We start from the raw sequence: 13,556 nt of genomic DNA, 5'->3' as shown, positions 1-13,556 counted from the left end.
ACTGTCAGGTTGCCTAGCTGGCCGGTCCTGAAAGCCCCTCAATCCGCCAAATGTTTTCCCCCTATCGGATCACGCTTGCCACTTACCAAAGGTCTTAGGTGTGGGCTTTGCCAGTATAGCCAAGGACTTGGCGGTCTGGGAACCGTTCTTTTTCTTCCCCAACTCCTCATCCGTGGAAGAATAGAACAAATCCCCCCTTTAAAAGGGGGGGATCAAGGATGTAGTCTTGTATGTCCAGGTTAAACCTTGTGGCTTTAAGCCACGCCGTCCGCCAGATATCTGTTGCCACGCAAACGGCCCTGCCGGCTGTATCGATATGAGTCACAGATGACTCCATTAGGTCCTATGCCACTAGCCTGGCTTTGGCCAATCACGCTTTGAAGGACACTTGCCTGTGTACTGGCAGATCAGGAAGGAAATTAGCAATTTCTCTTCATAGCCTCTGATTTGCAGCGGCCAGCATAGCATCTGCGTTAGCTTGCCGCAGGTGGAGGCCGGCATTGGAGTACACTTTCTTCCCGTAGGCCTCCAGAACCTTCTCCTCCTTGCCCAATAAGGCAGAGGTAGATGAGGATGGTGTAGATGTCTGTGGTTTGCGATACATGGAAGCAGCCGCTATCACCGATGAATGGGGTTGCGGGTGAACCGATAGGAGCAGTGCATCCGCTTCTGCCTGCCTATATTTTGCATCCAGCCATTTGTTGGTGGGCTGCGTAGAATGGGGCTTGGATCAGCCCTTTTTTGCCTGGGCTTCCATGTCTTTTTTGGAGTGGGATGCCTGATGTGGTGGCTGATCCGATGGTTAGGACTTCTGATAGGACCCCCGCTTCTGGCTGTACCTTTTGAGGCTGAGAAATGCCTGGGTACTCCGCCAATCCTGCTAGCCTATCATGGAAGGCTCTCACTGAAGATGAGGTGTCCTGATCCTCTTCTTCTTCCATGTCTGCCTGATCCGCGGCGTCCTGGGGGTCTGCAGGATCCACAGGTGGAGTGGCCAGAGCAACCGTGGCTTGGGGAGCCGCAGGAGGCGGGGACCGGGCTGTGATGCTATGCTGCGCGGGAGCCGGTGTCTCTGTAGACGGTGAAGCCACCAAGACTAAGGGTGGAGCCATCGCCAGCTGGACTGCAGCCGAAGGCTGTGCAGGCATAGAAGAAAGCATGTCTTTAATAATTCCATTCAGGATGCCACCCATTTGAGGAGACTTCATCAGAGTGAGGAACTTCTCAAAGAAACATTCCTTAGAAGCTGGAGATGTGCATTCCTGTAGAGGCACCAACAGCGTGACCTGCGTGAATGGCTGCGCTCTTCCCGTTTGTCAGTCAGTCACGTTTTGTCAGTCTGCACCGCCATCTTGTCATGGACCGTCACACGTGTGGTCTGTGTGTCCATTGTGGTACTGGCTCTAGCCTCTGCCTGGATTCTTTGTGCGCGTAGGCTCGGACCTCCCCTGCACCTCAGGCATAGACCTGGTAGGCTAATCGCCCTTGGACATGAAGCCAGTAGTGCTACTGCCCCCTCAGGCAAAGGTCCGGTACTAGGGCTGAGCCCCTCAGAGATTTCCCGGTACAAGAGTCATCTGGCTCCTCAGCGCTTGGACCGGGAGGATCTGTGCAGCCCTCGACCGCTAGGCTGGTAGCTCGGTGAGTCTTGGCCCCTCCCGCCTGGCTGCTTCCCGGGGAAGGAGTCACCTTTCTGGGGTGCTTTGGTGAACAGAGCACTTAACTTGGCCTTCATTTTCCTATGCACATACTCCTTGATTTGTTGGGGCAGAGATCTGGAGAACAGCTCCCTCCACCTCACAAACCGGTTCTTGAGAGTAAGGGTGTCAAACGCCGAACAGCCGTCCCAGCCGTGGTCTTCACCGAGGCAGCGGAGGCAGAGTGTATGCGGGTCCGATGTCAGAAAGTATCAGTTGCAGGACGGCACCTACTAAAGCCCGCCACGGCCGACATGCAGGCGCGAGGCGGGAGGGGCGAGGCACCGGAGTCCAGTGTAAATGAAAGTTCCTATGAATGTAGAAGATTTAAGGAAAAATAAAATAAGTGTTCCCCTGGGACACATGTCCCAGGGGAAGACTTAGAAATGGGTGGAATTAGGACGGGAAAAAGGCCTCAACCACAGCACAGGTGAAGCAGGTCCGCTGCTGTCCACGCAGAAAAGAGGAATGAGGTGTGGCACTGGAGGGTGGAGTCAGGGGAGCGCATGCTCCCGGGGTCACGCCCCTGCGTGCAACTAAATTTAAAGGGGAAAAGAAATGTTTTCCAGTGAAAAAGGTTCTGTTCCCATACCCAGGGACGCCCATGCAGTATGAAGGAAAGGGGACGGAACATATGAGTAAGGCAGGGCCACTGTTCTTAGTGCTGCTGTGGGGGAAATATAGGCAATATTTGTCTGAGGTGGTCTGAAGACGTACGATTTTCGATAAAGTGCACCTTATATGAATGAGCTGATGGCTGCATCTCTGAACTCTGTTAGTAATATTTATTTTTACAGAATTGTAAGTTCTCTATTAACAAGAGAAACGGGCTGATAACTTTCATGGAACAGGTGATCCTTCTGTGTTTTAGAATTATGGAGATGGTTGCCTTTCACATAGTGTCCGTAATAACTCCCATCACAAAATAGGATATGATTTAGTAAAGTGGGGAATGAGTACTTCTGAACATTGTGTATAATATTCGGATGGGAAAACATATGTGCCTGGATATTTTTTTTTTTAGAGGCTTGATTTTCATTTTTAACCTAATGGCTAAAATTGGACTGACCAATATCTCAACACTGTCTGCAGCGACAGTAGACAGAAGAAGTGCCTGGAAATATCCTTTTAAATCCCATTCCTAGTTTGGTAATTTAGAAGAGTAAAGTTTATTGCAGAAGATAAGGAAGTCATCATTAGTTATTTTTGATCTGTAGATATCTGGCCATTTGTAATACCTATAGCTGGAATATGATGAGACATTTGATTTAGTTTTATCAAATGAGTACGTGGCTAGATTTATAGCTCTGTTTATATGAGAGACATGTGACAACAAGGCTGTTACTGTGTTTATGCCACATCCTTTACATACTGGAACTGAGATATACAAAATGTAGCCCTTCCACTCTTTCTCGAATTAACATGTTTCTGTGTTGAGAGATACTTTCCCTGAAGGAGAATAGCATTGGTTTGCTGGCTATCTCTATATGTCAAGATGTTAGGCACTTCATGGGTTACTTACCCTGTTAACATTACAAAGAAGCACTTTCAACATTTGTGAGAACATAAATGGAGATGAAATGGCATACAAGGCCGCTGGGGGAGAGTCTGTCCCACTAGCCACACCAGACTAATCAGGCCAATTGATTGTGGCTGTTTTTATGCTAACAGACAGGAAAATAGGCTTGCCTACTGTGACAAAAGTGTTGTAACAGGAGGGTTCCCAGCACCTACAACAAGCAACTTGGTATTATTTAAGGGATTCACCAAGTTCAGTGTTCTAACAGGTACAAAGCGCATGTCAGTTGTGGAAATGTACAAGAAAGTCACCTGTCCTCTGAGGGCTGAGAGAGCCGAGCACCAGTGTCAACTATGGAGAGGTGAAGAAAAGAGCTCCAGCCACCCGCCTCTACAGCACCCAAGCTCCTGCTGTGTTCACCTAATTTACTCACAGGCCTCTTGAAGTGTCCCTGAGTTCTTGCAAGTGCCAAAGTCTGAGCCGCTATGTCTCCCAGACCTGCCTCACAGTTGTGGAGTTGGATCTAATGGCAAAAAGACAGGAGGGGCACCTCGATCATGACGAAGTGCCACCACGACAGCCTCATCTGCTTCAATACAAAAACATGGGAGTGTGTCCTGGGCTCCCACCTACAGGGAGAAAAAGGCTTCCATGGGTCCGGTACTCAGGATGCAACAGCGCTGCATGCAGATTCCGTGCTGTATCCTATTTAAAATAGAATGGATGTCACAAATGCGTATACTATGAGCAAGCCTGTTATGAATATTGCTCTATCTGGGGGAAAACTGTATTTTAATTGTTTCATCAAAATGAAAATCAGGAGTTCGCAAGTCAAGACACAATGTGGACTGCAGCTCCATAAGGTTCACACATTTTGACAGCAAGTGTATTCCACGATGCAGGCAATTTGCACACTTGACTGTGCTGAAGGAGTGCTTACGAAAGTCCTTACCTTTAGGGACTGCTTTGAGAGAGGACAATCCACCTTGCTGACAGTTTCATATCCATCACTCTGCAGTCCATAACAGTCCAGAATACCCAAATAGTGAAAAAGCAGATGACTTATGGCATTAATGGATGCCAAAATAATGGTGTGTGTTTGAGCACTGAATTTTGCTCGAAACATTTTCGTTTTGCGTGCTGTGCCCTGCGTGCAGACGGGAGTCTGCTTTCTACTTCCACACACAGCCTACAAAGGTGACATTGCAGGCGGAGCCAGGCAGAGTGTTGTGTTTGGTGTTCGGCGGGTTGGCGTCCTGCGGCCCAAAGGAAAGGCTCCATCTCCAGACCCAGACCTCACCCTCGCCCATTCTTCAACTAGGACGCATGTTACATCGTTCCGGTGTGCCATGAACTCTGTTTCCACTGGATGGAGAGCGCATTGGAAGCAGTAAACTAATATAATATAATATAAATTTCGGTTGCTTGGCAACAACTACACTTTTCGCATCGCGGTTAGACTTCACCATATCGCGGCTGGCGGGACATCGAGATATATGCAAATGTCAGAGAGTTAATGTGTTCATGTACGATCGACTTTGCACACGCGAGGCATAAGATTGGAACACGCGAAATTATCTAATCCACTATCCGGTGAGCATAAACTAGGATGCGTGGCTGATTGCATCCCAGCTCTTCATTGAGGCACCCCGTGAGCTGCGCTCTCCCATCCTGCATTCACGAGCACGCCAGGCTCCATCTAGTGACAATTCATTACCACTGACCAGCTGAAGGTTCCCAATCTGACACACTGCTCAGTGTCCACCCAAGCAGTGCTGCATTCGGTTTCACGATAATTTCTCACAAGCAGAGAAAACCAGAATCTTGCGCAATAAAGAATTTTCCAGGACATCTCTTTTCAAAATCCACCTCCTTCAAAACTCAAAGTGCCGCACAAAGAGCCTCGCCTCATAACAAAAGAAGCAGCGATTCTTCAACCCAAGCAAGAAACTGCCTGGATTTGTTTCACCCTCCTTGTGCCACAATAAGAATATCCAAACTTTTCACAAGACAAGAGAACACAGGGAGCAATCTCCTCTCTGCTTTGCATCAAGTGCTTGCCTCGCTGCAAGAACATCATAAATATTAACAGCACAGGAGATCTCCTTGCTTCAACAATATCAACAGCACAAGTGATTTCCTTGGGGTGCCGAACTAAGATCCTTAGCAACTAACAAAAGGCAGGAGACTGCAGGGGCTTTCTCCCCGTTGATCCTAGCCAGACCTTTTTGCTGCAGCAAATACCCTCCAGCGACCACCTGAATTAACCAGAGGAGACGGCAGGGGCTTAGTCCCCTTTGATCCTGTCCTAGGCGCTGCATCAAAGAAACTCTGACGATCGCGCTCATCACTCTGGTCTGCACTGTTTCATCTAAAATGCTCACTCTATCTTGAACCTACCTGAGCACAGGAGACTGCGGGGGCTCACACCCCTTTGATCCTGCCCCGGTTGGTGTAACAAGGAAATCTCAACCAACAATAACCCCTCTACCATCGCACTAAGAGACTCATTCACCTTGAAATGCAAACTGGGACATTCCCAACATCACAACTTGTGAAAGTACTAGAGACGACAGGAAACCACCTGTCCCCCTCAATGCAAAAAAAAACAGACCATGCGGCCAAATACAAGGCTCAGAGGAAAGCTGCACGCGGACCCCTCACAAACAACAATGGAACAGGCATTCCACAATAAGAACTCTAACAAACTTCTCACCGAAAATCGACCAATCCATAACACTTCAGAACCACAAATCCAAAACAACGAAATACACAAACAGTCGGAAGATATGGAACAGACCCTTTCAGAAAGTCTAAGCGAACCCTCACCACAACCAGAATGTGGACGAATTAAAGACCTGATCCAAACAAACCAAGGAAACCAAAGCACTCAAGACTTACAAATCCCAACCACCTGGGACCAAACTGAAAATCTGCCAACTACAGAAAAAAACGACCAATCCAACCAATCAACCTGCAAAGCCCACACAGAGGATAATGGGATTGCCGAGCTAACAAACAATCAGACATGCAATCTGAACTAAAAGGCACAAACAAACGGAGCAAGATAACTGCAGATCCAATCCTTGCAAAAATCCAGCCCAATCCGCCAATGGCCGCTGCCAATGATCCAACTAGAGACACACGAACAAACAAAACGCCAAATCTCCCATCAGCTGAAACATCAACGGCTACCCAGAACCAAACTGACAATGAAGAACCATATAAACAATCAAGCCAAACGAAAACCCCGGGAGTGCTGACGGCAGGGATGACAAAAAAAGAAAAAGCGAAACAGGCAAAAATACAGTGGTTACAAACCCACACTGCTCAAAAACTATTAAATGAACCTGTCAAACATCCCTTGAACACAGTGCCAGGAAAAGCAGCTTGTCTATCTCTAGACATCACTGAAATAGAATCTATCATGAATAGTGCAGAAAGAAATCTTCGGCGAGCCAACACAACTGGCAAATCCATCCTGCACTTCGACGCCACTACCAAAAAATTCTAACCAACAGAACTGCGAATCCCATGAAAAACAAAGTTCACGCAGAGAACCACACTCTTTACATCTCAAAATAAAAAAGGAACAAAAAACTACCCAATTTGAGTACGTCGAGGAATCCTTTCATACGCCGGCACAAGGAAACGCCACAAATTACCCAACCTCAATATCTGCCGACACAGGAAAACACTTTTCGCCTAATGACGATAATAAAAACCAGAGACTTCCAACATCAATGTTAGAACTACAAAACATGCTGCTGGCAGTGGTATCCCAATCCATGGTACCCTTCCTTAAACTTCACAAAGCAATAAAAGATAATATACGAGACCAAGCCACTCTCCTGGCAATGATCCACACCAAGCAAATACACACAGAAGACTTAATAAATGCAATTGGAAAATGTTTACACTCTGAAGCAGAACTATCTCGCACCTGGCAACAAAGACTTTTTGAGATAGCACGAGGTGATAAGGAAGAAAAGATTCAACTCACAAAATAACTTATGACTTTACTCAGAAACTAACAACAACAAGTGCCCTTACCGCAGAACACACCAAAAAAAAACACACCACCTTGCATGATACCAGCAAAACTGAACCTTGATCAAGCTAGATCTACACCAAACAAACCTTCAACGTCTTCATCGACCCAAATAACAAATCCATCAAACGCGTGTAAAGAGAAAACAAAACTGATAAATGACTCACAAACCATGGTCGCCAATGACACTTTCGGGATCTTTGGTCCAGCAAAGAAAACTGACAAAGAACCAACAACCAAACACACCCAAAAGCAAACGGGGTCACAAGCATTTCTCCGAAACCTGTTAATACCAAAGCTGGACCCAGAAAAAACATCTAAAAATTCAACCACAGAAAAAACACCTAAAAATCAACCTAAAAAGTCCACAATGAAACACCCGGACCCACCAGAACAAAATCCAAACAAATAACCAGCAGCTGCGACAGCGCCAACACACAAGGACCAAAGCTCGGAATCAGACGATCTACTCAACCTAATAACGCATGAGGACCCACCTACACAAGAAAAAATGAAAACGAAAAGTCAATTAAATGACTCAAGTCTAATAGTCATCGACGGATATCAACCAAATCACTCTGTTAGCTACACAATCTCGTGTGAAGAAATTTCAGACAGATCAATGACCAATTTAATCGACGCTCCAAGTAAACAGTCAACCTATGATGAAATCTCCTCAACCTCACTCCTCAACGAAACAAGCCGTAGCACCGGAACCAGCCACCCCCCAACTCATCCAACACAAGAAAACTTTGGATCACAACACCCGAGAGAACGCACAGATCTATCTGAACCAATATTCCTGAACCCATTTCAGTTAACAGAGTGCCACACGGTACAAATAGAAAACATCATTACGAGGCCTACCAAACTGGTCCTAAACAGAGCGAACATTCTAATTCTCTTTCAAGCAATTCCAAACCTCATCCAAGTACGTTCCAGAGACATTGACCTAGTTATCTTTGTAGACGAAAACTCCAATGACAAAATATTGCTAAAACTGCACAACAAAACAACTATGGAGCAAATCTTAACATCAAGAGATGCGCTACACAAGCTGGGTTTTAGCTGCACGCCTGACACCAAAGCGAAATACGAAGATATCACCAGAAAGGAAAACCCCAGAAACACCTTCACATCAAATCATAGTCAAGAACATCCGAGAAAACAGTCAAAGGAGAGACATAACTACTCAAACAACCTTCCAACTGTGTCTGACCACCCTAAGAAGACAGCGGGCCATAACTCCAAAACTGGACATACTGACGCCACCAACAACAACGGCGATCGCCAAGTCTGACGACAGCATACCCTAGAAGACAGTATATATAACCAAGAGGATACAAGGATGAGCTACAACAACGATCGTCCGATCAGACGTCAGTATGCATCGGAAGACAGCCTAAATTACTCAGACACTACAGAGCTGAGCAATATCTCATAACCACCAACCGACACATCAAACAGCTGGACCCTGTGCTCATGGAATACACAGGGAAACTCCCACCTGTTTAATGACCCATCACCCGAAATCGACTCATACCAGATCATTTGTTTTCAAGAAACTTGGCTTTCCAATGCTCCATGCTGTGACGGCTTCCTAGCCTTCCTCAACCCAGCCCCGACAAGAACCAAAGGAAGACCCTCATCAGGTCTATTAACGTTAATCAAGATCGACCCTACATGGTCAATACTGTACATAACAAACATCAACCCATGGATACAAAATACAGTCATAAAAATAACAACAAAGGAAGGCCTAGATACTGCTACATCGACACCCAATCATGAAAGAAAAATTGCAATCATGAATCTGTACTGGAATCCAGCGGCAATCAACAATGAAGCGTTCTTGGACGGTGTCTTTCTAACAGTTGACAACCTCATTCTCAAACATACAAGAATCGAATTCATATTATGTGGAGACTTAAACCTACACCTATGGCAAAAAGACGGACAACCAAATCCTAACGAAAAACGTACAATCCGTAAAAAAAATGGATCAAAGAAACCAACATCCGTAACCTATTATCTATTGATTATCCTAAAGACGAAACAGGCAAGCCCCTTCCCATCTGGTCCCGAGGCAAATCATCTGCCATAATCAATTACATTTATCTTTCCAAAGAACTAAGAGCTGCATTAGAAACAACAAGCATAATTGCAACACCAAAGAGCGACCATAACCAACTTGCCATACATGGACAAGACATGCCGCGCCAACCTCAGCCCAATCGTTCTACCCCGCTAGAAGTCTGCACAGTTGGGAAAAAACTTTGCATAACCCAACAAGCAATAAGCTCACTTACAAGACAATTTATCCAAACTACTCTACTTGACAAACAGAAATGAAACTACGGATGGTTACTTCAACCTCACTACAAACCAGCCAAACAGCAAACCTTACAGTCTCACCAACACTCCTACAACAAGGAGCTTGCTGAAAGGAAAAGGGCACTGAGAAACACAGTGCAGCAATTGACGAAAAAAAAAGATAAGGAATCATTCGCCAAAATAAAAGCGGCCAAACAAACCTACAAAAACTGGATCAAAACGCACAACACGATGCTACTACAAGCAGATGCAGAAGCAATCTTAGAAACTTATAAAACACACAATCTCCGAGATCTATTGAATCTTCTGAACAACAACGCAGCACACCAGCAAAAACTGACAGGAAATGTGACTGAACATCGATGGATTGAACATTACACAAAAATATACAAAGCCCGGCCATCAGAAACTGGAAAAAATTCACAAAGACAGAATATAAAGTGGACAGTAAACTGCAGCTATCAAGAAATCTTTGAGATGATCCAAAAACTCAATATATCTCGTGCTCCAGGCCCTGACTGAACATCAAACGCAATGATGAAGAAAGATCTGCTTCATGGGCCAATCTCACGAGGAACATCATGACACTCATAAACAAGCTTAACCAGATACCAACATCATGGAAAACTGCGACCATTGTACCTATTCACAAACAAGGTCCGAGGGACGACCCGACAAATTTCTGCCCAATTGCGTTAATGGATCCGTTAGGAAAGCTGTTTGCATCGATTCTTTTGAAAAAACTCAATCAGTGGGCAACTGAAACAAAGCGCTTTGCAACAAGACAAACTGGCTTCACCCCAAATGTCGGGACAAATATCAACTTACTATTGCTAAATCTGATAAAACACAAAGCTATCCATAACAAAACAAAAATCTAAGCGGCTTTCATAGACCTCCACATGGCCTTTGATGGGATATCCCGGCAAAAACTTTGGAATAAATTTGAAAAATGGGAATGCCCTAACGACATACTAGGCCCAATCAAACAACTTTATTCAAACACCACCATAGCAATAAGACTTACAAGATAAGGCCATACAACACCAAAAATAAAAGCCAAAAACGGACTAAAACAAGGATGCCCTCTAGCAGCCACACTGTACAATCTTTTTACAGCAGATATTGAGACTCATCTACAGTCCGATGCCCTCAACCCCCAAAGATCAACTCAACACCTGTAAAAATCATGACATATGCGGACAATATCATCCTCCTGGACAAGACACCATCAGGTCTACAAAACAGCCTCAGTAAACTAAGCCTCTATATGAATCTCAACAAACTCACCATCAATACAAAAAAGACAAAAATCATGCAATTGTCCAGACCGACCAATAACAAGGGAAAACAACTAAAAATCCATCTAAATGACAATCAGCTTGAAGAAGTAACAACATTCAATTATTTGGGCATCCATATAAACCAATCCAAATCCGAAAAAGAGTGGACTCTGAAACTGGAACAACGGATTCAATCTCTGGCAAGACAAGGATGTGTGATCCAGCGCAAATTCGGCAAATACTCTCTCAAACCAATAACCACATACTACAAGCAAAAGCTGATTCCGACAATAGTCTACGGGACAGAAGCCATGATACACGCAACAGACTATAGCTGGAACAAACTAGAAGCCCTCTTCTGGCGTAAGATCTTGTAGCTGCCACCTTCTTTCCCAATGCCTAGGATCAGACACGAAAAAGAATTACAGTCCATCAGCTCAATTGTCTTATGGAAACAACTAGACCTATATCGCAAGCTCCTCACCGATGAGAAAACACCAGCAATTCAAATCTTGAAGTTCCATGACGCAGCAATGAATAACACAATCCTCGCTAAGTGGAAAGACAATCTGGACCAACTCATGCAAACAGAAGAAATCTCACATGAAATGCTTACGCTGCGTCCTCAACATGCAAAAATAAAAATAATGGAAAATGACTGGATAAAAACCCTTGAAGAAAAAAACAAAATACACCCTCAACCTACAATGTGAGACAGACATCAGATCAATTAACGAATTACCAGCCTACCTGACCATCTTTCCTGATGCCAAAATCAGTGCAATATATCTGAAAGTCCGAACAAACACTATACCAACACGCTTCTATCTAGCCAAAACCAGACAAATTGCTCCAACAGAACATTTTTGCCACTTCTGTTCAGACACTCAAAAATCTGAAACACTGTTCCACCTACTAATGGAATGTAACGAACTCTCAGAACAAAGATCTAGATTCGGCAGCTATTATAAGATCGGAGAGCAAACGATGGAGACTGAAGAGAGATGGATGCAGATGCTCAACGGCAGATCGCAAAAACTCATCTTGACAATATGCCAATTTCTACAAGAAGTTCTAAGTCTTGGCAAACCTGTAATAAGTTAAAAAGAAACCTTGGAAAACTGGAGACAAATGAAAAGTTTAAAAATTAAACTATAACATTTAAAAAAAATGGTGCTTATTTAGATGTCACAAATGCAGTTTAGAAATCAACACTAACGTGCCATTTGAAAAACTGGAATACGGAACCAAATGAATACCAAAGTTGGGAATTCTAACGTGCCCATATACCGTATAGCCCAAGTGAAAGTTGATGTTTACATTAAGGCATATACTTTGATATATTATCTATTTCATACAGTGTGAAAAGGACTTGATGATCTATGAAATCTCAAGATACATGTTTTCCTGTACTGCATTACAATAATCACCACAAGAAAGCTAGAAAGTAAAGTAAACTTACCGTGTGTTTGTGTGTGTGTGCGCGCACGCATGTATATATACATATATATATATATATTTATTTAAAATATGACATTGTGCATTAAAATTGTCATGAAAGGAAAAAGAAATGTAAAGAATATGTGTACAGGGATTCTGATACGATGCCAGCCCTCTTGAACTCAGTCCCAGTAACATGAATTGGGGAATAAAGATCAACATAAGAAGTGAGCCTTGAGTTTTGGAGCCAGCGGGTTTTTCTTCATGAGTTAATCTGACAGTCCCTAATGGAGGGGGTTGTCTAACCATTTGGTATATCTGAGTTTGTAAGTGATTGTCCATGTCAGTTAAACTCTATTGCTTGCATTAAATATTGCTTTGTCATCCATCCAGATCGAACATGTCTGCAATTTGCAACCGTATTAGTATATAACAAGCTGTACACTTTGTCTATTGAATTAATTCATTGAGGACATCCACTGAAATTGATTTTTTACTTTTCTTGAAACATGCAATAAAAATAAATGAAAGAAAAATATGCATCTAGTTAAAGTGGAGGTCCAACACTGTCACTTACACTTTTTTAATTCAAATTAAGACTCTGACAGAAACATTTAGATTGCTCTAATACCTTCTACACTGTACATTTCTACTTCATCTTCCGGTATGCTCACTGTTTCCCACTGATGATCCTAAACAAACATTCAGAAGTCGTAAGAGTCAGAGAAAGCAGTTACAAATACACATTTCACTATTAATCCTATTTTGTACGTTCACAATAAATGTTTAGTTAACAAAATGCAAAAGTGAGCACACGTTCATGATGTAGATGTTGCAGTTAATTATTATGTGGGTTTTGTAGCATGACCAAGGAAAAGAGGAACAAAGAACAACAACCACATAGCCTTTAAATATGTTTCTATATAGACTGTAAAGAGAAATAAACTAGCTCCTAAGCTCCAAGAAAAACAATTACCATGTTTAGAAAACTCAAACAAAAACACATATTTTACCATTTTTGGGTTGTCCAAATGTGGGTAAAAAGGAGAGAATCTGTCTAGTAAGTGCATGTTGACATACATTGTGTTAGCTTATTTGCGCAGGATGTAGAGCCATCGGTTAATTACACGCGTACTGCAGTGGGAATACCTGCAGCAGGGCAGGTAGTCGGTTAAGCATTCGTCAGTCAGACATGTATCTTTGACAATTTAAGTTGAATGAAGAGCAAGAGG

This window comes from Ambystoma mexicanum, chromosome 3p (genome assembly GCF_040938575.1).
Source record: "Ambystoma mexicanum isolate Mex_15411 chromosome 3p, UKY_AmexF1_1, whole genome shotgun sequence".
NCBI classification, from domain to species: Eukaryota; Metazoa; Chordata; class Amphibia; order Caudata; family Ambystomatidae; genus Ambystoma; species Ambystoma mexicanum.
Note: the sequence above shows the minus strand (reverse complement) of the source record.